The sequence below is a fragment of the Pristiophorus japonicus genome, chromosome 14 (genome assembly GCF_044704955.1).
Source record: "Pristiophorus japonicus isolate sPriJap1 chromosome 14, sPriJap1.hap1, whole genome shotgun sequence".
NCBI classification, from domain to species: Eukaryota; Metazoa; Chordata; class Chondrichthyes; family Pristiophoridae; genus Pristiophorus; species Pristiophorus japonicus.
Genome location: NC_091990.1, coordinates 161,309,251 through 161,332,442, shown reverse-complemented (window position 1 = coordinate 161,332,442; position 23,192 = coordinate 161,309,251). Strand labels below are relative to the sequence as shown.

The following is a 23,192-nucleotide window of genomic DNA, read 5'->3' as shown; positions in this document are numbered from 1 at the left end:
TCATTACACAGGACCAGATCTAAGATAGCTTGCCCCCTGTTTGGTTCTGTTACATACTGCTCAAGGAACCTGTCCCTTACGCACTCTATGAACTCCTCCTCAAGGCTACCCTGACCAATTTGATTTGTCCAATTAATATGGAGGTTAAAATCACCCATGATTATTGCTGTTCCCTTTTTACAAGCCGGCACTATTTCCTGGTTTATGCTCCGACCAACAGAGTTGCTACTGTTCGGGGGCCTACAGACTACACCCACCAGTGACATTTTCCCCTTATTGTTCCTTATCTCCACCCAAACTGTTTCAACATCCTGATCATTTGAGCCAATATCATTTCTCACTATTGCAGTGATTCCATCCTTTATCAACAGAGTTACTCCACCTCCTTTTCCTTTTTGTCTGTCCTTCCGAATTGTGAAGTACCCCATAATATTTAATTCCCAGTCCTGGTCACCTTGCACCATGTCTGTGTTATGGCTATCAGATCATACCCATTTGTCTCAATTTGTGCCAACAGCCCATCTAATTTGTTCCGAATGTTGCGTGCATTCAGATAAAGAGCTTTTAAATGTGTTTTCTTACCATTTTCTCCTGCTATGGCCCCAGTATCGGATACACTCTTATGTTTATAGATCCTGTCCTTACAGTCACATTCTGGTTTTCGGTTCCCCCAGTGCTACCCGGCTCTATTGCCTTCATTGTGTTCTTTGAGCTTTTAGGTTTCTGCTCACCTGAACCCTCCCCCCGTCAAATTAGTTTAAAGCACTCTCTGCATAAGAAATAGGATCTGGAGTAGGCTATTTGTCTCCTCGAGCCTGCTCCACCATTCAATAAGATCATGGCTGATCTTAGCCTCCACTGATCTAGGCCTCAACTCCACTTCCCGGCCCGCTCCCCATAACCCTTGACTCCCTTATCATTCAAAAATCTGTCTATCTCCACCTTAAATATATTCAATGACCCAGCCTCTACATCTCTCTGGTGTAGAGAATTCCAAAGATTCACGACCCTCTGAGAGAAGAAATTCCTCCTCATTTTCGTTTTAAATGAGCGACCCCTTATTCTGAAACTATGCCCCCTAGTTCTAGATTCCCCCATGAGGGGAAGCATCCTCTCAACATTGACCCATTCAAGCCCCCTCACAATCTTATATTTTTCAATAAGACCACATCTCAAGCTCCAATGAGTATAGGCCCAACTTTTATCCCACAGTGCTGTTAGGGAGGGAGATCCAGGATTTAAATCCAGCGACGATGAAGGAACGGCGATATATTTCCAACTCAGGATGGTGTGTAACTTGGAGGGGAACTTGCCGATGATGATATTCCCATGCGCCTGCTTCCCTTGTCCTTCTAGGTGGTAGAGGTCACGGGATTTGAGAGGTGCTGCCGAAGAAGCCTTGGCGAGTTGCTGCAGTGCATCTTGTAGATGGTACACACGGCAGCCACGGTGCGCCAGTGGTGGAGGGAGTGAATGTTTAAGGTGGTGGATGAGGTGACAATCAAACGGGTTGCTTTGTCCTGGATGGTGTCGAGCTTCTCGAGTGTTGTTGGAGCTGCACTCATCCAGGTAAGTGGAGAGTGTTCCATCACACTCCTGACTTGTGCATTGTAGATGGTGGAAAGGCTTTGGGGAGCCAGGAGGTAAGACAATAAAAAACAACAACAACAACGTTTCCTATGGACTGGAGGGTAGCTAATGTAACACCACTTTTTAAGAAAGGAGGGAGAGAGAAAACCGGGAATTATAGACTGGTTAACCTGACATCGGTAGTGGGGAAAATGTTGGAATCAATTATTAAAGATGAAATAGCAGCGCATTTGGAAAGCAGTGACAGGATCGGTCCAAATCAGCATGGATGTATGAAGGGGAAATCATGCTTGACAAATCTTCTAGAATTTTTTGAGGATGTAACTAGTAGAGTGGACAAGGGAGAACCAGTGGATGTGGTGTATTTAGACTTTCAAGAGATTAGTGTGCAAAATTAAAGCACATGGTATTGGGGGTAATGTACTGACATGGATAGAGAACTGGTTGACAGACAGGAAGCAGAGAGTGGGGAGAAACGGGTCCTTTTTAGAATGGCAGGAAGGACGAGTGGGGTGCCGCAGGGCTCAGTGCTGGGACCCCAGCTATTTACAATATACATTAATGATTTAGATGAGGGAATTGAGTGTAAAATCTCCACGTTTGCAGATGACACTATGCTGGGTGGCGGTGTGAGCCATGAGGAGGATGCTAAAAGACTGCAGCTTGGACAGGTTAGGTGAGTGGGCAAATGCGTGGCAGATGCAGTATAATGTGAATAAATGTAATGTTATCCACTTTGCTGGCAAAAACACGAAGGCAGAATATTATCTGTGTAATGTCTGTAAGCTTGTAATGTTTCTAGCTCCACTCTGTGGATGTGGACATATTGTGTACAGCAAGTGCAGGGTTAATAATAAACATCCCAGAGAGATTTCCGGAGACTTCCGAGAGAGCTGTCTGCCGTGTTAGGAAGCTGTGTGTGCTGTGCTCTTTGAATATATCACATTTGGCGACGGAAGATGGGATTTCTCGGATGATTTAAAGCTTAAAATTTTGTTGGTGAAGGATTCAGCCAGCCGACAGAGAGACTTAGGAAGTTTCTATCTTTGGAAAAAGCTATAAAAATCCGAGGTAAAATAGAACAGCTAGAGATTAAAATGGCAGCTGTAATCGGATATTTGGGAGAGTATACACATGACCGGGCACGTTTTAAAGCGTATGTGGATCAGCTAGAAATGTATTTCATTGCAAATAACATAATCGAAGTTCCAGACAATGCAGTTCAGAACCAGGCTGTGTTGGAACATAAGAAAGCGATCTTCTTATCGGTGGCAGGTCCGACATTATACGAAACTCTTGTAAATTTGCTTGTGCCAAAGGACACAACGCTTAAAGAGATTTTAACAAAGCTGGAGCAGCACTATAACCCCAAACCGTAAGAAATTGCTGAAAGCTATCGTTTCGGTATTCGGAATCAAAAGACTGATGCTATTATCAGTGATTACATCGTTGCATTAAAAAAGCTATCGATGCACTGTAATTTTGGAAACTTTCAAAACCGAGCATTACGGGATCATTTTGTTTGTGGGGTGAAGAATGATGCGATCAGAAGGAAGTTATTGACGACGGATGACTTGACTTTTGAGATTGCTTGTCAGACAGCGAGGTCGATGAGCATGGCCAAACAATATTCCCGAGAATTAAATAATGATTACGGTCATCAGTCAACTGAGGTAAATCACCTGCAGGTTCAAAGTAAAAGACGGTGGGGCCCCAAAATCTCAGAAACTGGAAATTCTACCAGAGCATCGAAGTCGTGCAACACATTGCTCAAAGTTGTCCATACATGAAGGCAGAGTGTTTCTTCTGCAGAAGGACTAGGCATCTTGCGAAGGCATGCCGACTGAAGGGTAAACCAGTTTTCAAAGCTATGAGTCCAGCGTTCAAAGCTATGAGTAGAAATCCAAAGAGACTACATAGCATGGAAGAACAACAACAGGACGAGGAGATGTTAGAGTTACACATCATCAGGAGCACGAGGTTAATGGACAGCGATTCAGAAAGCATCAAAATCCACATAGATGTTGCGATTTTCAAGATACCAATAGAAATCGACACGGGTGCATCCGCGAGTGTAGTACCGAAGTCATTATACCGTGACAAATTGCGTGATTTCCAACTGGAGAAATCTAAGATAGAGCTGCGGGGCTACTCGGGAGAGAAAATTCCTGTGGTAGGTCATATCACTGTACCGGTGAAATATAAAGATCAATTTCAGAACTTGCCTCTAATAGTAGTGAAAGGAGACAAGTCTGCCTTACGAGGAAGAAATTGGTTGAGCTCATTGAAGCTGGATTGAAGTAAGATTTTCTGTGTGGAAGTGTGATTTTCATCAACGGATGAGGTTATCAAGAAGTATCCAAAAGTGTTCTGCGAAATGGGCAGTCCAATCCAAGGCTTCAAGGCGAGTGTCAGGGTACAGAAGGACACTAGATCGGTTTACTACAAGCCACGTTCCGTACCATATGCACTCAAGGAGAAAGTTGAGCAAGAACTCAAAAGACTAGAGACTGAGAACATTATTTGTAAGATAGATCGATGTAATTGGGCTACACCCATTGTTGTTGTACCTAAGTCCGATGGTAAGGTAAGATTGTGTGGTGATTATAAAGTAACCGTAAACCAGGTTCTAGAGGGTAATGTCCCCAATACATTGCCGAATATAGAAGATTTGTTCACAACACTGACAGGTGGTCAGATCTTCTCAAAACTGGATCTTACGAATGCCTACTTACAGCTTGAACTAGATGAGGAGTCCAAATCATGTTTGACTACAAATACTCATCTAGGCCTATATCAATTTAATAGGCTACTGTTTGGAGTGTCTTCCGCCCCTGACATATTCCAAGCGGTGATGAACCAGATTTTGCAAGGTATTGAAGGGGTAGTATGTTATTTGAATGACATACTAATTTCAGCACCAAATAGGCAAATTCATAATAACATATTGAATGAAGTCCTCAAATGGCTAGAGAAGCACAAAGCATGAGTCTCTGCTCGTAAGTGTGAGTTATTTAAAAACTCAGTGGAGTACTTAGGATACAGAGTAGACAAAGATGGTTTACATCCAACCATGGAAAAATTGGATGCAATTAGAAATGCACCCACTCCCAGGAATGTCACTGAACTTCGTTCATTCTTGGGTCTTTTGAACTATTATGGGAAGTTCCTACCAAATTTGGCTACAGTATTACATCCACTGAATGAACTTTTGAAAAAACAGGTCCATTGGAAGTGGTCAAAAGAATACGATACAGCATTCAAGGAGTGTAAAAGCAAATTGGTAGAGATCACCATGTTAGTTCACTATGACATATCTAAGGAGATTAAGCTAGCATGTGATGCCTCTCCATATGGAGTTGGGACAGTAATCTCTCATGTATTAAGTAGTGGGGAGGAGAGACCAATTGCTTTTGCTTCACGCACTCTCAGTGCCAGTGAGAGTAATTATGTGCAAATTGAAAGGGAAGCTTTGGCATTAATTTTTGGGGTCAAGAAGTTTCACAAATACTTGTATGGTGGTAAGTTTACCATCGTTATGGACCATAAGCCCCTAACAGCAATCCTCCATCCAAAGTCCCCAGTTCCAACATTAGCTGCAGCCCGATTGCAGAGATGGGCTTTAATTTTGTCAGCATATATATATGATATTGAATACAGATGATCAGCTGATCACAGTAATGCTGATGCAATGTCTAGATTGCCTTCCCCATCACAAGTTACAACTGATAGGGAAGAAGTGTTTTATTTTTCATACATTGATGAACTGCCTGTCACAGCTGAAGAGATTGGTAGAGCAACCAAACGTGACCTAGTGATGTCAAAGGTGTATGAGTATATTGCTAATGGATGGCCAAACCAGGTCACAGACAAAGATACACATCCATTCTTCATTCGTAGGAATGAATTATCAGTCAATAAAGATTGTATCATGTGGGGTGCAAGAGTGGTTATACCAAATAAATTCAGATCCAAATTATTAGGAGACCTCCATGACCAGCACCTGGGAATGTGCTTGACCAAGAGTTTTGCACGCAGTTATTTATGGTGGCCAGGTCTTGATAAAGATATAGAGGACAGCGTGAGTCAGTGTACGACATGTCAATCGGTAAGCAAGCAACCACCACCAGTACCATTACAGCCATGGAAATGGCCTTCCAGGGTTTGGCAAAGGCTACATATTGATTTTGCTGAGTTAGAAGGACAACAATTGTTCATTGTGATTGATAGCCATTTGAAGTGGGTTGAGGTGTTTCCAATGTGGAAAATAACAACAAGTAAAACATTGGACGTTTTACGGAAATTATTTTCTTCATTTGGCCTCCCTGAAGAAATTGTTTCGAATAATGGACCACAATTTCGTTCAGAAGAATTTTTACAATTCACGAGCAAAAATGGTGTGAAACACACCAAGGTTCCACCATACCATCCTGCTTCGAATGGTGCAGCAGAGCGCACTGTACAAATTGTAAAACGTGCCCTCATAAAACAAATGTTAGATCCAAATCCAAGGAAATGACAGTTGTCATTGGATCACAAATTGGCTAATTTTTTGATTACATATCGAAATACTCCTCATACAACTACTGGTAGAACACCAGCAGAGTTGTTTCTCAAATGACAGCCACGAACCAGATTCTCATTGTTAAAGCCAAATTTGGTACAGTCCATAGAAGAGACACAATTAAGACAGAAAGAGAATCATGATAGAGGTAGAGTAAAAGAGGGAAGTATGAAATTAAACCAGAAGGTGAGAGTGAAGAACCATCACCATAAATGGTTAAAGTGGTTACCAGGAAGAGTGGTGAAGATATGTGGTCCTCGCACATATTTGGCAAAAATATTTGATAATGGACAGTTTAGGTTTGTTCATATTCATCATATTTTACCTACAGACATCGAAGGAGTTGAAGGTGGGAATGATTCAATTATTTCTGACTCATCAGATAGTTTTGATACACCAGTAGCAAATCCTAAATCCAATGTACTGGAAACAAATCCAGGAGAGAATCAGAATGAAAGTCTGAGTCCGAGTCAGGAAAACAAAGAGCCTGAAGTTAGAGTGAGTTCAAATGAAAATCAAGAAAATTCCGTGGAGGTAAACGTTCCTCAGGATGAGCCTCGAATGAGTTTAGATTCGACACCATGTTTGGAAGGTTCAGTTCGAGAGCGAAGATATCCTCTTCAAAACAGAAAACAAGTGGTAAAGTAAAATTTATAAATATGGAAAAAAATAAGTTTATGTCCTGTGTTATGTATAAACATGAAAGTTATGTATGATGTTTGTTATGATGGCTTCTTTATTAAGGAGGGAGAAGTGTAATGTCTGTAAGCTTGTAATGTTTGTAGCTCCACACTGTGGATGTGGACATATTGTGTACTGCAAGTGCAGGGTTAATAATAAACAGCCCAGACAGTATTCCGGAGACTTCCAAGAGAGCTGCCTGCCATGTTAAGAAGCTGTGTGTGCTGTGCTCTGTGAATATATCACAATCTGAATGGTGGCAGATTTGGAAAATGGGAGGTGGAACGAGACCTGGGTGTCATGGTACATCAGTCATTGAAAGTTGGCATGCAGGTACAGCAGGCGATGAAGAAGGCAAATGGTATGTTGGCCTTCATAGCTAGGGGATTTGAGTATAGGAGCAGGGATGTCTTACTGCAGTTGTACAGGACCTTAGTGAAGCCTCACCTGGAATATTGTGGTCACCTAATCTGAGGAAGGATGTTCTTGCTATTGAGGGAGTGCAGCAAAGTTTCACCAGACTGATTCCCGGGATGGCTGGTCTGACATATGAGGAGAGACTGGATCGACTGGGCTTGTATTCACTGGAGTTCAGAAGAATGCGAGGGAATCTCATAGAAACATATAAGATTCTGACGGGACGGGACAGGTTAGATGCGGGTAGATTGTTCCCGATGTTGGGGAAGTCCAGAACCAGGGGTCACAGTCTTAGGATAAGGGGTAGGCCATTTAGGACTGAGATGAGGAGAAACTTCTTCACTCAGAGAGTTGTTAACCTGTGGAATTCCCTGCCGCAGAGAGTTGTTGATACCAGTTCATTGGATATATTCAAGAGGGAGTTAGATATGGCCCTTATGGCTAAAGTGATCAAGGGGTTTGGAGAGAAAGCAGGAATGGGGTACTGAAGTTGCATGTTCAGCCATGAACTCATTGAATGGTGGTGCAGGCTCGAAGGGCCGAATGGCCTACTCCTGCACCTATTTTCTATGTTTCTATGTTTCCCGGCCCGCTCCCCATAACCCTTGACTCCCTTACCATTCAAAAATCTATCTATCTCCACCTTAAATATATTCAATGACCCAGCCTCGATATCTCTCCGGGCTAGAGAATTCCAAAGATTCACAACCCCCTGAGAGAAGAAATTCCTCCTCATTAACATTTTAAATGGGTGACCCCTTATTCTGAAACTATGCTCCCTAGTTCTAGATTCCCCCACGAGGGGAAGCATCCTCTCAGCATCGACTCACTCAAGCCCCCTCACAATCTTATATTTTCCAATAAGATCACATCTCATTCTTCTAAGCTCCAATGAGCATAGGCCCAACTTTTATCCCACAGTGCTGTTAGGGAGGGAGTTCCAGGATTTAAACCCAGCGACGATGAAGGAACGGCGATATATTTCCAACTCAGGATGGTATGTAACTTGGAGGGAAATGTGGAGGTGGTGGTGTTCCCATGCGCCTGCTGCCCTTGTCCTTCTAGGTGGTAGAGGTCACGGGTTTTGGAGGAGCTGCTGAAGAAGCCTTGGCGAGTTGCTGCAGTGCATCTTGTAGATGGTACACTTTGCAGCCACGGTGTGCCGGTGATGGAGGGAGTGAATGTTTAAGGTGATGGATGGGGTGCCAATCAAGCGGGCTGCTTTGTCCTGGAGAGTGTCAAGTTTCTTGAGTGTTGTTGGAGCTGCACTCATCCAGGCAAGTGGAGAGTGTTCCATCACACTCCTGACTTGTGCCTTGTAGATGGTGGAAAGGCTTTGGGGAGTCAGGAGGTGAGACAATAAAAAACAACAACAACAACGTTTCCTATGGACTGGAGGGTAACTAATGTAACACCACTTTTTAAGAAAGGAGGGAGAGAGAAAACAGGGAATTATAGACTGGTTAACCTGACATCGGTAGTAGGTAAAATGTTGGAATCAATTATTAAAGTTGAAATAGCAGCGCATTTGGAAAGCAGTGACAGGATCAGTCCAAATCAGCATGGATTTATGAAAGGGAAATCATGCTTGACAAATCTTCTCGAAATTTTTGAGGATGTAACTAATAGAGTGGACAAGGAGAACCAGTGGATGTGGTGTATTTGGACTTTCAAAAGGCTTTTGACAAGGACCCACACAAGAGATTAGTGTGCAAAATTAAAGCTCATGGTATTGGGGGTAATGTACTGACGTGGATAGAGAACTGGTGGGCAGACAGGAAACATAGAAACATAGAAACATAGAAAATAGGTGCAGGAGTAGGCCATTCGGCCCTTCGAGCCTACACTGCCATTCAATGAGTTTATGGCTGAACATGCAACTACAGTACCCCATTCCTGCTTTCTCGCCATACCCCTTGACCCCCTAGTAGTAAGGACTAAATCTAACTCCTTTTTGAATATATTTAGTGAATTGGCATCAACAACTTTCTGTGGTAGAGAATTCCACAGGTTCACCACTCTCTGGGTGAAGAAGTTTCTCCTCATCTTGGTCCTAAATGGCTTACCCCTTATCCTTAGACTGTGACCCCTGGTTCTGGACTTCCCCAACATTGGGAACATTCTTCCTGCATCTATCCTGCCTAAACCCGTCAGAATTTTAAACGTTTCAATGAGATCCCCTCTCATTCTTCTGAACTCCAGTGAATACAAGCCCACTTGATCCAGTCTTTCTTGATATGTCAGTCCCGCCATCCCGGGAATCAGTCTGGTGAACCTTCGCTGCACTCCCTCAATAGCAAGAATGTCCTTCCTCAAGTTAGGAGACCAAAACTGTACACAATACTCCAGGTGAGGCCTCACCAAGGCCCTGTACAACTGTAGTAACACCTCCCTGCCCCTGTACTCAAATCCCCTCGCTATGAAGGCCAACATGCTATTTGATTTCTTAACCGCCTGCTGTATCTGCATGCCAACCTTCAATGACTGATGCACCATGACACCCAGGTCTCGTTGCACCTCCTGGGATAAACGGGTCCTTTTCAGAATGGCAGGCAGGACTAGTGGAGTGTCGCAGGGCTCAATGCTGGGACCCCAGCTATTTACAATATACATTAATGATTTAGATGAGGGAATTGAGTGTAATATCTCCAAGTTTGCAGATGACACTAAGCTGGGTGGCGGTGTGAGCCGTGAGGGGGATGCTATTCATGCAATAATTAGGAAGGACATTAGCTTGGATGATGTGGAATCTATATGGGTAGAGCTGCAGAACACCGAAGGGCAAAAAGCGTTAGTGGGAGTTGTGTACAGACCTCCAAACAGTAGTAGTGATGTTGGGGAGGGCATCAAACAGGAAATTAGGGGTGCATGCAATAAAGGTGCAGCAGTTATCAATGGTGACTTTAATATGCATGTAGATTGGGATAACCAAACTGGAAGCAATACGGTGGAGGAGGATTTCCTGGAGTGCATAAGGGATGGTTTTCTCGACCAATATGTCGAGGAACCAACTAGGGGGGAGGCCATCTTCGACTGGGTGTTGTGTAATGAGAGAGGATTAGTTAGCAATCTCGTTGTGCGAGGCCCCTTGGGGAAGAGTGACCATAATATGGTGGAATTCTACATTAGGATGGAGAATGAAACAGTTAATTCAGAAACCATGGTCCAGAACTTAAAGAAGGGTAACTTTGAAGGTATGAGGTGTGGATTGGCTAGGATAGATTGGTGAATGATATTTTAGGGGTTGACAGTGGATGGGCAATGGCAAACATTTAGAGACCGCATGGATGAACTGCAACAATTGTACATCCCTGTCTGGCGTAAAAAAAAAGGGAAGGTGGCTCAACCGTGGCTATCAAGGGAAATCAGGGATAGTATTAAAGACAAGGAAGTGGCATACAAATCAGCCAGAAATAGCAGCGAACCTGGGGACTTGGAGAAATTTAGAACTCAGCAGAGGAGGACAAAGGGTTTGATTAGGACAGGGAAAATAAAGTATGAGAGGAAGCTTGCAGGGAACATTAAGACAGACTGCAAAAGTTTCTATAGGTATGTAAAGAGAAAAAGGTTAGTAAAGACAAACGTAGGTCCCCTGCAGTCAGAATCAGGGGAAGTCATAACTGGGAACAAAGAAATGGCAGACCAATTGAACAAGTACTATGGTTCGGTATTCACTAAGGAGGACACAAACAACCTTCCGGATATAAAAGAGGTCAGAGGGTCTAGTAAGAAGGAGGAACTGAGGGAAATCCTTATGAGTTGGGAAATTGTGTTGGGGAAATTGATGGGATTGATGGCCAATAAATCCCCAGAGCCTGATGGATTGCATCCCAGAGTACTTAAGGAGGTGGCCTTGGAAATAGCGGATGCATTGACAGTCATTTTCCAACAGTCCATAGACTCTGGATCAGTTCCTATGGAGTGGAGGGTAGCCAATGTCACCCCACTTTTTAAAAAAGGAGGGAGAGAGAAAACAGGGAATTATAGACCGGTCAGCCTGACATCGATAGTGGGTAAAATGATGGAATCAATTATTAAGGATGTCATAGCAGCACATTTGGAAAGAGGTGACATGATAGGTCCAAGTCAGCATGGATTTGTGAAAAGGAAATAATGCTTGACAAATCTTCTGGAATTTTTTGAGGATGTTTCCAGTAGAGTGGACAAGGAAGAACCAGTTGATGTGGTGCATTTGGACTTTCAGAAGGCTTTCGACAAGGTCCCACACAAGAGATTAATGTGCAAAGTTAAAGCACATGGGATTGGGGGTAGTGTGCTGACGTGGATTGAGAACTGGTTGGCAGACAGGAAGCAAAGAGTAGGAGTAAATGGGTACTTTTCAGAATGGCAGGCAGTGACTCGTGGGGTACCGCAAGATTCTGTGCTGGGGCCCCAGCTGTTTACACTGTACATTAATGATTTCGACGAGGGGATTAAATGTAGTATCTCCAAATTTGGCACTATGTTGGATGGCAGTGTGAGCTGCTAAGAGGATGCTATGAGGCTGCAGAGTGACTTGGATAGGTTAGGTGAGTGGGCAAACGCCTGGCAGATGCAGTATAATGTGGATAAATGTGAGGTTATCCACTTTGGTGGCAAAAACGCATAGGCAGAATATTATCTGAATGGCGGCAGATTAGGAAAAGGGGTGGTGCAACGAGACCTGGGTGTCATGGTACATCAGTCATTGAAGGTTGGCATGCAGGTACAGCATGCAGTGAAGAAGGCAAATGATATGTTGGCCTTCATAGCAAGGGGATTTGAGTATAGGAGCAGGGCGGTCTTACTGCAGTTGTACAGGGCCTTGGTGAGGCCTCACCTGGAATATTTTGGTCACCTAATCTGAGGAAGGACGTTCTTGCTATTGAGGGCGTGCGGCGAAGGTTCACCAGACTGATTCCCGGGATTGCAGGACTGAGATGAGGAGAAACTTCTTCACTCAGAGAGTTGTTAACCTGTGGAATTCCCTGCCACAGAGAGTTGTTGATGCCAGTTCATTGGATATATTCAAGAGGGAGTTAGATATGGCCTTTACGGCTAAAGGGATCAAGGGATATGGAGAGAAAGCAGGAAAGGGATACTGAGGGAATGATCAGCCATGATCTTATTGAATGGTGGTGCAGGCTCGAAGGGCCGAATGGCCTACTTCTGCACCTATTTTCTATGTTTCTCTGTTTCTAAATATAGCACCTTTAATGTAGTAAATCATTCCAAGCCGCTACACAGGAGTTTTATGAAACAAAAATTTGACATCGAGCCACATAAGGAGAAATTAGGGCAGGTGACGAAAAGGTGTTCAAAGAGGGAGGTTTCAAGGAGCGTCTTAAAGGAGGAAAGAGAGGTAGAGAGGCGGAGAGGTTAGGCAGGGAGATCCTGAGCTTGGGGCCGAGGCAACAGAATGCACGGACACCAATGGTTGAGCGATTATAATCAGGGATGCTCAAGAAGGCAGAATTAGAAGAGCGCAGACATCTCGGGGGGTTGTGGGGTGGAGGAGATTACAGAGATAGGGAGGAGCGAGGCCATGGAGGGATTTGAAAACAAGGATGAGAATTTTGAAATCAAACCATTCCTTAACCTGGAGCCAATGTCGGTTAGCGAGCCCAGGGGTGATGGGTGAGCGAGACTTGGTGCGAGTTAGGACACGTACAGCCGAGTTTTGGACCACCTGAAGTTTACATAGAGTAGAATGTGGGAGTCCAGTCAGGGATGTGTTGGTAACAAATGCATGGATGAGGGTTTCAGCAGCAGATGAGCTGAGGGAAGGGTGGAGACAGGCGATGTTACGGAGGTGGAAATAGGCGGTTTTACTTATGCTGTGGATATGTGGTCGAGAGCTCATTTCAGAGTCAAATATGACATCAAGGTTACAAACAGTCTGGTTCAGCCTCAGACAGAAGTTGGGGAGAGGGATGGAGTCAGTGGCTCGGGAACGGAGTTTGTGGCGGGGACCGAAAACAATGGCTTCGGTCTTCACAATATTTAATTGGACCCGACGAATCTAAACTACTGACCACCATCACCACGCACAAGGGACTATTTGTTTACAACAGGTGTCCGTTTGGCATGCGATCAGCGGCTGCGATTTTTCAAATAAACATGGAAAGCCTGCTCAAATCCATTCCTGGAACAATCGTATTTCAGGACGACATCCTCATCACCGGTCGTGACACAGAGGAACACCTCCACAACCTGGAGGAGGTGCTACGCCGACTGGACCGGGTAGGCTTGCGACTCAATAAGTCTCAGTGTGTGTTTTTGGCTCCCGAGGTTGAGTTTCTGGGCAGGAGGGTTGCTGCAGATGGGATTCGGCCTACCAAATCCAAAACAGAGGCGATTCGACGAGCACCCAGGTCCTGCAACACATCGGAGTTGCGTTCATTTCTGGGACTCTTGAACTATTTCGGGAACTTTCTGCCGAACTTAAGCACATTGTTGGAGCCGCTACACGTGCTCCTGCATAAGGGATGCGATTGGTTTTGCGGGGACTGTCAGGAACGGGCTTTCAATCGGGCATGGAACCTACTTTGTTCAAGTAAGTTGTTGACCCTGTACAACCCCTGTAAGAAATTGGTTCTGACATGTGATGCATCATCCTATGGGGTTGGGTGCGTGTTGCAGCAGAGTAATGCTGAGGGCCAACTCCAACCTGTGGCTTATGCCTCCAGGTCGCTCTCTCAAGCTGAAAGGGGATATGGGATGGTTGAGAAGGAGGCGCTCGCATGTGTCTATGGGGTGAAAAAGATGCATCAGTACCTTTTTGGCAGGAGGTTTGAATTAGAAACGGACCACAAGCCGTTAACATCCCTGCTGTCAGACAGCAAGGCTGTCAATGCCAATGCGTCAGCTCGTATACAGCGATGGGCTCTCACGCTGGCTGCGTATGACTACACCATCCGGCACCCGCCTGGCACTGAAAATTGCGCTGACGCGCTCAGCAGACTTCCACTGGTCACCACTGAGGGGGCAACGGAGCAAAGCGCTGAGATGGTCATGGCTATCGATGCCTTTGGTGGCACAGGCTCCCCCATCACAGCCCGCCAGATCAAAATCTGGACAAACAGAGATCCCCTCCTATCCCTGATTAAGAAATGTGTCCTGACTGGGGATTGGGCGCCCGCACACGGAGCATGCCCTGAGGAGGTCAGACTGTTTCACAGACGGATGGATGAGCTCTCCATCCAAGCCGACTGCCTACTATGGGGCAGCCGGGTAGTCATGCCCCAGAGGGACAGGGAAGCATTCATCAGGAAACTCCACAGCGAGTACCCAGGCATCGTGCTGATGAAGGCCATTGCCCGGTCACATGTGTGGTCGCCGGGAATTGACTCAGACGTGGAACACTGTGTTCGCAGGTGCACGATGTGTGCCCAGCTGTGTAATGCCCCCAGGGAGGCCCCACTCAGCCCGTGGCCCTGGCCCACTAGGCCGTGGTCACGTATTCACGTAGACTACATGGGCCCGTTCATGGGAAAAATGTTTCTCATTGTGGTTGATGCGTACTCAAAATGGATCGAGTGCATCATTTTGAATTCATGCACGACATCCACCACTGTGGAGAGTCTGCGCGCGGTCTTTGCGACCCACGGCTTGCCGGACATCCTTGTTAGTGATAATGGCCCATGTTTCACAAGCTACGAATTCCGGGAGTTCATGTCGGGTAATGGCATTAACCATGTAAGGACAGCACCGTTCAAGCCGGTCTCCAATGGCCAGGCGGAACGTTCGGTCCAAATCATAAAACAAGGCATGCTCCGGATTCAAGGACCCTCCCTACAATGCCGCCTATCGTGCCTCCTGCTGGCCTATAGGTCTCGACTGCACTCGCTCACGGGGATCCCGCCCACGGAGCTACTCATGAAACGAACACTCAAAACTCGGCTGTGCCTCATTCATCCAGTCCTGTCCGACATTGTTGAGGGCAAGCGCCAGTCCCAAAATGAGTACCATGACGGGGAGATGTATAGTCATTGATGACCCCGTATTTGTTCTCAATCACGCTTTGGGGCCCAAATGGCTTGAGGGTACTGTAATAGACAAAGAGGGGAATAGGGTCATAGTGGTTAAACTTAACAATGGGCAGATATGCTGCAAGCATCTGGACCAAGTAAAAAAAAGGTTCAGCATGGACACTGAGGAACCTGAGGAAGATCATGAGATGGTATTCACATCACCGCCAGTGAACGAGTAACAAGAACATTCAGCAGCATGCACAGTCCCTGCGGTCAGCCCGGACAAGCCGGAATTACCACAAGTGACAGACACGCATACCAAGGCTCAACAACCAGAGCCCCAACTGTGGCGCTCCAGGAGAGAGCACAGACCACCCGAGAGACTTAACCTATGAACCCAATAAGATGTTGAGGGGGAGGTGATGTCATGTATGTAACCTTTATGTAACAATACTGCAATACTGTATATACGTAAGAAATGCACACCTTGACCACAGGGGGTGAACTTGTGGGAGACACTCCTCACCTGGTCATCCAGGTATATAAAGGCAGGTCCCACGCAGGGTCATCACTTCTTGGTCCTGTGAATAAAGGTTCAGGTCATGGAGTGACCTTGTCCATAGAATGTGCCTCGTGTGGATTTGTGGTATTTGGTAAGGACTTTACACACAGGATAGCGCCCGTCATGGACAAAACTGCAGAACGTGGCTCTGCCCAGGGCAGAGAGCATGGACCTCAGGGTCCTGGAACTCAGAGTCCGCTGAGGGGGGCTAATCGAGTAGCACCATGCTGACGCTGCGGAGGAAGCCATGGGGCTCACCGGTGCAGGTTTGCGGAGTATACGTGCAAAACCTGCCACACAAAGGCCACCTTCAGCGTATGTGCAAAAGAAACACGACTCACCGTGTGGCTGAGGAGATGGTAGATGATCTGCTATCCAGCGAGGAGCATTGCGGTTTGGCTCGACGGGCATCCCAGCTCCAGGTAGAAGAAGATGATGCGTTTGGACTGTATACGTGTACCGATGATTCGGCCCCAGTGATTATGGAAGTCAAGATTAACGGAGTCCCAGTGAGTATGGAAGTGGACACGGGGTCGGGTCAGTTGCTGATGAGTCAGGAAACTTTTGATAAACTGTGGATCAACCCAGCTGCACGTCCCAAGCTGGTCCCAGTCACGGAGCTGCGCACCTACACCAAGGAACTGATACCTGTTCTTGGCAGAGCGGATGTGCAGGTATCTCACGGGGGCGAGACACACGGTTTACCTTTGTGGATCAATGCAGGCGATGGGCCGACGCTACTCGGCAGGAGATGGATGGGGAAGGTCCGTGGGAGCTGGGAAGACTTCATTCCTCCACACACCGCTGTCCCCCGTGTTCACAGGCAGAGCAGGCCTCCACCTGCGGATCGGATGGCAGCGAAGGAAGCGTGTGTGGGGTTGGGCAGAGCAGCGGCGGCCGTCGACTCTCCCCCGCAGAGTCTGAGAGTGAGAAAGAGGCGTTGGGACCAGCAGCAGCGCCGACCGAGCTGGAGAAGAGAGAAGGGCTTCGACGGGCTGTTCCAGCAGACACTGTCGGCCCGCAGGCAGAGGCGGCCGTTCGCGGGGCTTGCAGCGGGAGGAGCGGTGAATCGGCAGTCTCGGGAGCGGGACTCGCTCGGCGACGTGGTCTGAGGAGCGGGGCTCGTCCAGGATCGGCTGCGGCAGTGAGGAGGTCGGCTCCGGAGGAGGTGTGTGTGTGTGTGTGTGGCGGCTTCCGGGCAAAAAGGTCAGCTGCGTGGGGTGCTCCGGAGGATGCGGCGGTGCGGGGGCCGGTGCGTTGCGGCTCCCGGGTGCGTTCAGAGTGTGGCGGCTCGAGAGAGAGAGAGAGAGAGAGAGAGGGAGAGCAGGCAGCAGCACAGCAAGTTCAAGATGGCGGCGAGCCTCGTGGCAGCAGAGTTCTGCAGAGAGAGGAAGACCAGGCACCAGCAGAGCACCTAAAATGGCGGCGCCCAGTAGAAACCTCGTGGGAAAAACAAAATGACGTCTTAAAAGGGAAATGTACCCGGGAGTCTTAAAGGGGCCTTACATTGTTGGCGGTCCCCACAAAGAGACTTTTGTAAGGGCAAGAGTGAGTCAAAATGATTACTGTGATTTGTATGATGACGTGATTTATGACAAGTTAATATTTTGATGCTAAAATGATTACTGTGATTAAAATGATTGATATGATTGGTGAAAGAGTTAATATCACAATGCACAGTTAAAAGGGTTAATGGATCTGTGACTAACATGACTAATGGATTAATGCAATTTCCGATTTTATGTGATTCATGCAATGGTTCAGCGGCTGCAGACAAGCCGCAAAGGCAACTATTTTCTGAGAACAGAGGCAACGCACTAGTTGCGATACCCTGTCTCAGCACAGCCCATTACCTCGGGCTAAAAGGGGCAGTATGCCGTCACCATACCTCACCCAGTGGAGCTGGGATTTAATAACTGTTCAGTGTACCTGCAACCTTTTGATATAACTCTTCAACGCATCTATATGTATCATACAAATGTACTGTCCATGTGTACCTGCTTTCTATTGGAGATTATGTTTGTGTACTTCATCACCCATGTCAGGGCTGCTAATACCACATGCTTGCACCAGATCGCAAGCATAATCTCTACATGGGGGAGTAAGAGGGAAGTGGATGGTCATGGACTCACACTAACAAATCAACCAGGACGAACAAGGCCGAGGTTACCGGCAATGTGCTTTTGGAACTGGTGGGGGGGAGTGAGATGTTATGTATTGTCCAGGTACATTAAATGTATAGTTACAATGATGCGCCACAAGGGGCACTGTGGTGGGAGACCCGAAAGTACCTGCAAGGCAGAGTATAAAAGGCTGCCCACCACACCTGAGGGGCACTCTGGAGTTACACAATCAAGGACTAAGGTCACAGCAGTTACTACAACACCAGACTGTGTGGAGTCAGTGATTTGAGTGCTACATACATCACACATCCAAAACTGGATGTCGGACAACAGTCTGACAATTTAGAGACCGTGGAAGGGTCGAGAGAAGTCGTAGTGAGATAGAACCGGGTGTCAGCAGCGTACATGTGGAAACTGACGCTGTGTTTTCAGATGATATCGCCAAGGGGCAACATGTAGATGAGAAATAGGAGGGGCCCAAGCATAGATCCTTGGGGGACACCAGAGGTAACGATGCGGGGGCGGGAAGAGAAGCCGTTGCAGGTGATTCTCTGGCTACGATTAGATGAATAAGAATGGAACCAGGGGAGTGCAGTCCCACCCAGCTGGACGGTGGTGGAGAGGCGTTTGTGGAGGATGGAGTGGTCAACTGTGTCAAAGGCTGCAGACGTCATGAAGGACGAGGAGGGATAGTTTACCTTTGTCACAGTCACAAAGCATGTCATTTGTTGTTGTTGTTAGACTCTCTCTTGTGTGGCGCGAATGCTACTTGCCACTTATCAGCCCAAGCCTGGATGTCGCCGGGTCTTGCTGCATGCGGCACGGACTGCTCCATTATCTGAGGAGTGGTGGCATGGACTGCTTCATTATCTGAGGGGTGGTGGCACGGACTGCTCCATTATCTGAGGGGTGGTGGCACGGACTGCTCCATTATCTGAGAAGTGGTGGCATGGACTGCTCCATTATCTGAGAAGTGGTGGCATGGACTGCTCCATTATCTGAGAAGTGGTGGCATGGACTGCTTCATTATCTGAGGGGTGGTGGCACGGACTGCTCCATTATCTGAGGAGTGGTGGCATGGACTGCTCCATTATCTGAGGGGTGGTGGCATGGACTGCTCCATTATCTGAGGGGTGGTGAATAGAACAGAACAATTGAATATGAATTGTAGCTGGACTTTGTGGTCTGTATCACTCAGCTACCACTGCCTTAACCAGCTAAGCCATGAAAGCAACCCTGTCAAGTATGTATTTATTCCAATGTAGGACATCGTCTCTCACACAATACTCCGTTAAAATGGAATCTAATGTTGCACTTATTATACAGGTGGCAGCCCTCATTAACAATGTTCCCGCTATGCCGCGGTCTGGAGGTCCTGCGCAGGTGGTTCACCGGCTTTTATATGGTAGAAAATTTGAAGGGCACACAGCCAGTTAAAAGGACCATACACCGAAAATAGAACTGATAGAGAACCTTGCTCATCAGCTCACCCTTACAGGTCTCCCATTAGTTTATTGCAGATTTTTATGCTTGTGCAATTGCTTCTTTGCTGTGCTCTAAAACCTTCCACATAACGTAGGCAGGTGGATTCCAGAGCAGTATCATGGAAGCTAAATTTATTGTTGAGATTTTCCAGAGCCCATCTAACAAAAACTTATATTGTGCTGGCAACATAGTAAGCCGTTCCATGGTACCTCAAAAAGGATTATCTTAAGCTTGGTCAACGAGGCAGGTTTTAAGGAGCTTATTAAAGGAGGGAGAGGTAGTGGTGGAGAGCTTTAGGGAAGGAATTCCAGAGCTTAGGACCCAGGCCGCTGAAGGCATAGCTGCCAATGGTGGAATGATTAAAATCATGGATGTGCAAGAGGCCAAAATTGGAGGAGTGGAGAGATCTCAAAGGCTTGTAGGGCAGGAGGAGGTTACAGTTAGGGAGGGGTGAGGCCATGGAGGGATTTGAAAACAAGGGTGAGAATTTGACAATTGTGGCATTGCCGGACCAGGATCCAATATAGGTCAACGAGCACAGGGGTGATGGGAGAACGGGACTTGGTGTGAGTTAGGACACAGTCAGCGAGCACAGGGGTGATGGGAGAACGGGATTGGTGCAAGTTAGGACATGGTCAATGAGCACAGGGGTGATGGGAGAACGGGATTGGTGCGAGTTAGGACACGGTCAATGAGCACAGGGGTGATGGGAGAACGGGATTGGTGCGAGTTAGGATACAGGCAGCAGAGGTTTGGATGAGCTCAAGTTTATGTAGGGTGGAAGATGGGAGGCCAGCCTTGAGAACAACAAGTCTAGAGGTAACAATGGCATGGATGAGGGTTTCAGCAGCAGGTGAGCTGAGGTGGTGCAGAGTCGGGGGATGTTATGGATATGGAGGTAGGTAGTCTTGGTGATGAAGTGCGATGTGATCAGAAGCTCATTGCAATACAAAATATGACACCAAGGTTGCGAACGATCTGGTTTAGCCTCAGACAGTTGCCAGGGAGAGGGATGGAGTGGCTTAGTAACGGAGTTTGTGGCGAGGACTAGAGACAATGGGCTAGATTTTGGGCTTTTGGGATTTCGAGGCGTTAACTGCGGCGGGGTGTTAAAGATAGCGCCTGACAATAGTTTGCGCCTCCGACTGCAAGTTTCGGCAAAAATGTAAGTTGGAGGAGTGTTAGCGTTAAGTCAGGCATTACACAACGGAGTTTGTGAACCTGAGCTGAAACTTGCAGCGGTGAAGAAGTTTAATTGTTGTTTGGTGCCTTGCAACATAACGTTGTATATTGTAAGGTTTTACTTTGGTGGGGGGAGTTTTTGTGACTTTGTTGCAATACAGTATATGAATCATCGTTTGCCATTGGTGTCCTGTGCATCATTCCCACGCTCACCGGAGATGTGCCTTTATGGGGCACACAGCGTGTCCAGTATTAGCTCCAGCCCTCAGTTTCCTCCATTTAGGAGCCGGTCCATTACGAGCAGGCGACGTGTGACTCTTGGTCGGGCAGCATATCCATGCTGCCTCCCCCGTGGATGGGGACTATCCAATGGGGGCCTCGCCAGACTCCTCTTTATCGTCCTCCTCCTCCTGAGGTGGGCTTGCAATCCCCAGGGGCAATGCCTGGCCCCTCATGATGGCCAAACTGTAGCACACCACAATGAATTGGGAAACTGGTGAGGGGAGTATTGAAGGCTGCTTCCAGAGCAGGCCAGGCATTGGTCTGCCTGTAGGAGACGGCATATCTCTGTCAGCACTTCCTTTCGGAAGCGCAGCCTTCTCACACACTGCTCCTCAGAGAGCTGGAGGTCTGTGCGTTGGTGCCTGTAAACCCGTGGGGGTAAACCCTCCTCCCCGGACATCTTCAGCCCCTCCTCATCCGTGGGCCAACATGACCAAGAGTCCTTCCTCTAGCTTGACACCGCCTGGCAATAGCATGGAGCATGATACGCTGGTGAACTAGTAATGCCCCCATTAACTTCTCTCACTGAAGTTGTAAGAGCACTGTAATGGCAGATAAAAGTGCCGTTTCTTGTAAGTCGGAGCTTCACGCGGCGTTATGTGTACAACCGTTGCAGTCAATGTGACCTGTGATGTAGGATCCTCATCCCTCCATTAAATACGCTGCCAATACCACCTGCTGCACCCTGGGACGGCCTGGTTTCTTCAGGCGTTTCCTGGGGCGGGCATTAAATGAGGCGTAAGTGCCGAATGTTCCATCCGGAGCGCTAGCGCAGTGTTGCACGATGATTGACGTCATTATCACACTAAAAACGGAGGGCGGGGCGTTAAGTTTTTGGGCTGGTGCAAACCAATAGCTGAATCTTTTGCCCGGGCGGTAAATCCGGGACATCCGGCATAACACCCAAAAACAGCATTTAACGCCCCGCCGGGGTGCTAACTGAGGCGCAAATGAGCCGAAAATCCAGCCCAATGACTTCAGTCCTCCCAATATTTAATTGAAGGAAATTTCTGCTCACCCAGTACTGGAAGCTGGACAAGCAGTCTGACAAATCAGAGAGAGTGGAGGGGTCGAGAGAGGTGCTGGTAATGGTGAGAGCAATGTTCCCCCTAAGGAGCGCCTCCATGCGGCCATGCATTAATTGCAAGCTGCCATGCAGGCCACTCACCAGCTGCTGCCACTGGAAGGGATATCGTGCATGCAGCCACGCACAGGCATCTTCCACCCCCTCAACTGGAGTTCAGGACTGGAACATCGGGTCCTTCATTGAAACATCTGTGAACTCCTGTGGAAGCAAGTCACCCCTGTTTGAGGGACTGCCTTTGATGATGATGACAGAGCAAATTTAAAGGGACTGCGCACGAACACAAAAATTAGAGGGAATGCTGGGTGAGAGCCTCTTCTCATGGGTTGTTGAGTAATTTCTCCAGATCAGCTTTATTCTTATGCCACAAGATTTTCAGACAAGGTGTTAATTAAATATTACTCTGTGGAATCAGAGCAGGCCCTCTGGACATTAGCTCTCTGCATGCGTAGCCTAAAGGGGTGAAAAGAAAATCTTGTGAACTAACCACTAAGGACTGTGAATGGAACAGATGTTTGATTACTGAGTAGTTACTGTCATTGCAACAGAGCGATATGCTGATCAAAGTTACTCTCGCTGCACAACCACGCAACGAAAAATTGCAGATGTGGAAGTCTCTGAGTTGAGAGATTCCACCAATAGGCAGATGGGAATCCTGATAAACAGTTTGCAATCTTAATCGACACTGCTGATCACGCTGTGTAGTAATTAGCGAAACCATACTCTTGAGTTATGTAACATTGCTCACCAGAGAATTGCAAATTAAAATATCTCTGTTACAAGAGCAGATCAATTAATTAAGTATAATCCTCGGCCATTCCTGATCTGTGTGGCTCAGTAATACATGAGACTGTACACTTATCTACTGGGCCTTCAGGGGAAACTGATTCACATCATTGAATAAAACCATTCCATAACAATAACAGCAATGCCACAATCAGAAAAGGCCGCTCACCCTATCCAGCTAACTGTTTCGTCTGGCTTCCCCACCATCTAGTTCCTAGATCTGAGCATGTCTGACCTTCTCCTGCCCCATACCCCTATCCTGCTGAACTGAGTCAATTTGCATTTGAAAGCTTTAAATTAGTCAGTTTTTCATGAATTGGCTGGAGTTAGCTTCCTAACCTAGCAATTAAACATGAATCAATTGTTCCTTACAAAACAATTGTATGGCCTTCTCTTTTGATCATTCACCAAGTTGAGAGATTTCATTGCTGGTGAAAGGAATACCCGGCATCAGCGTCAGGCACTTCCTGAGCAGATACAATAC

At 46.9% G+C, this 23,192-nt stretch overlaps 1 protein-coding gene across 1 annotated transcript in view; it reads left to right on the top strand.

Annotated features, from left to right (window-relative positions):
- The window catches only part of ptpn5 (protein tyrosine phosphatase non-receptor type 5), a 146,236-nt gene that overhangs the window by 19,947 nt on the left and 103,097 nt on the right, over nt 1–23,192 (top strand). The gene's annotated exons all lie outside the window — the stretch shown is intronic.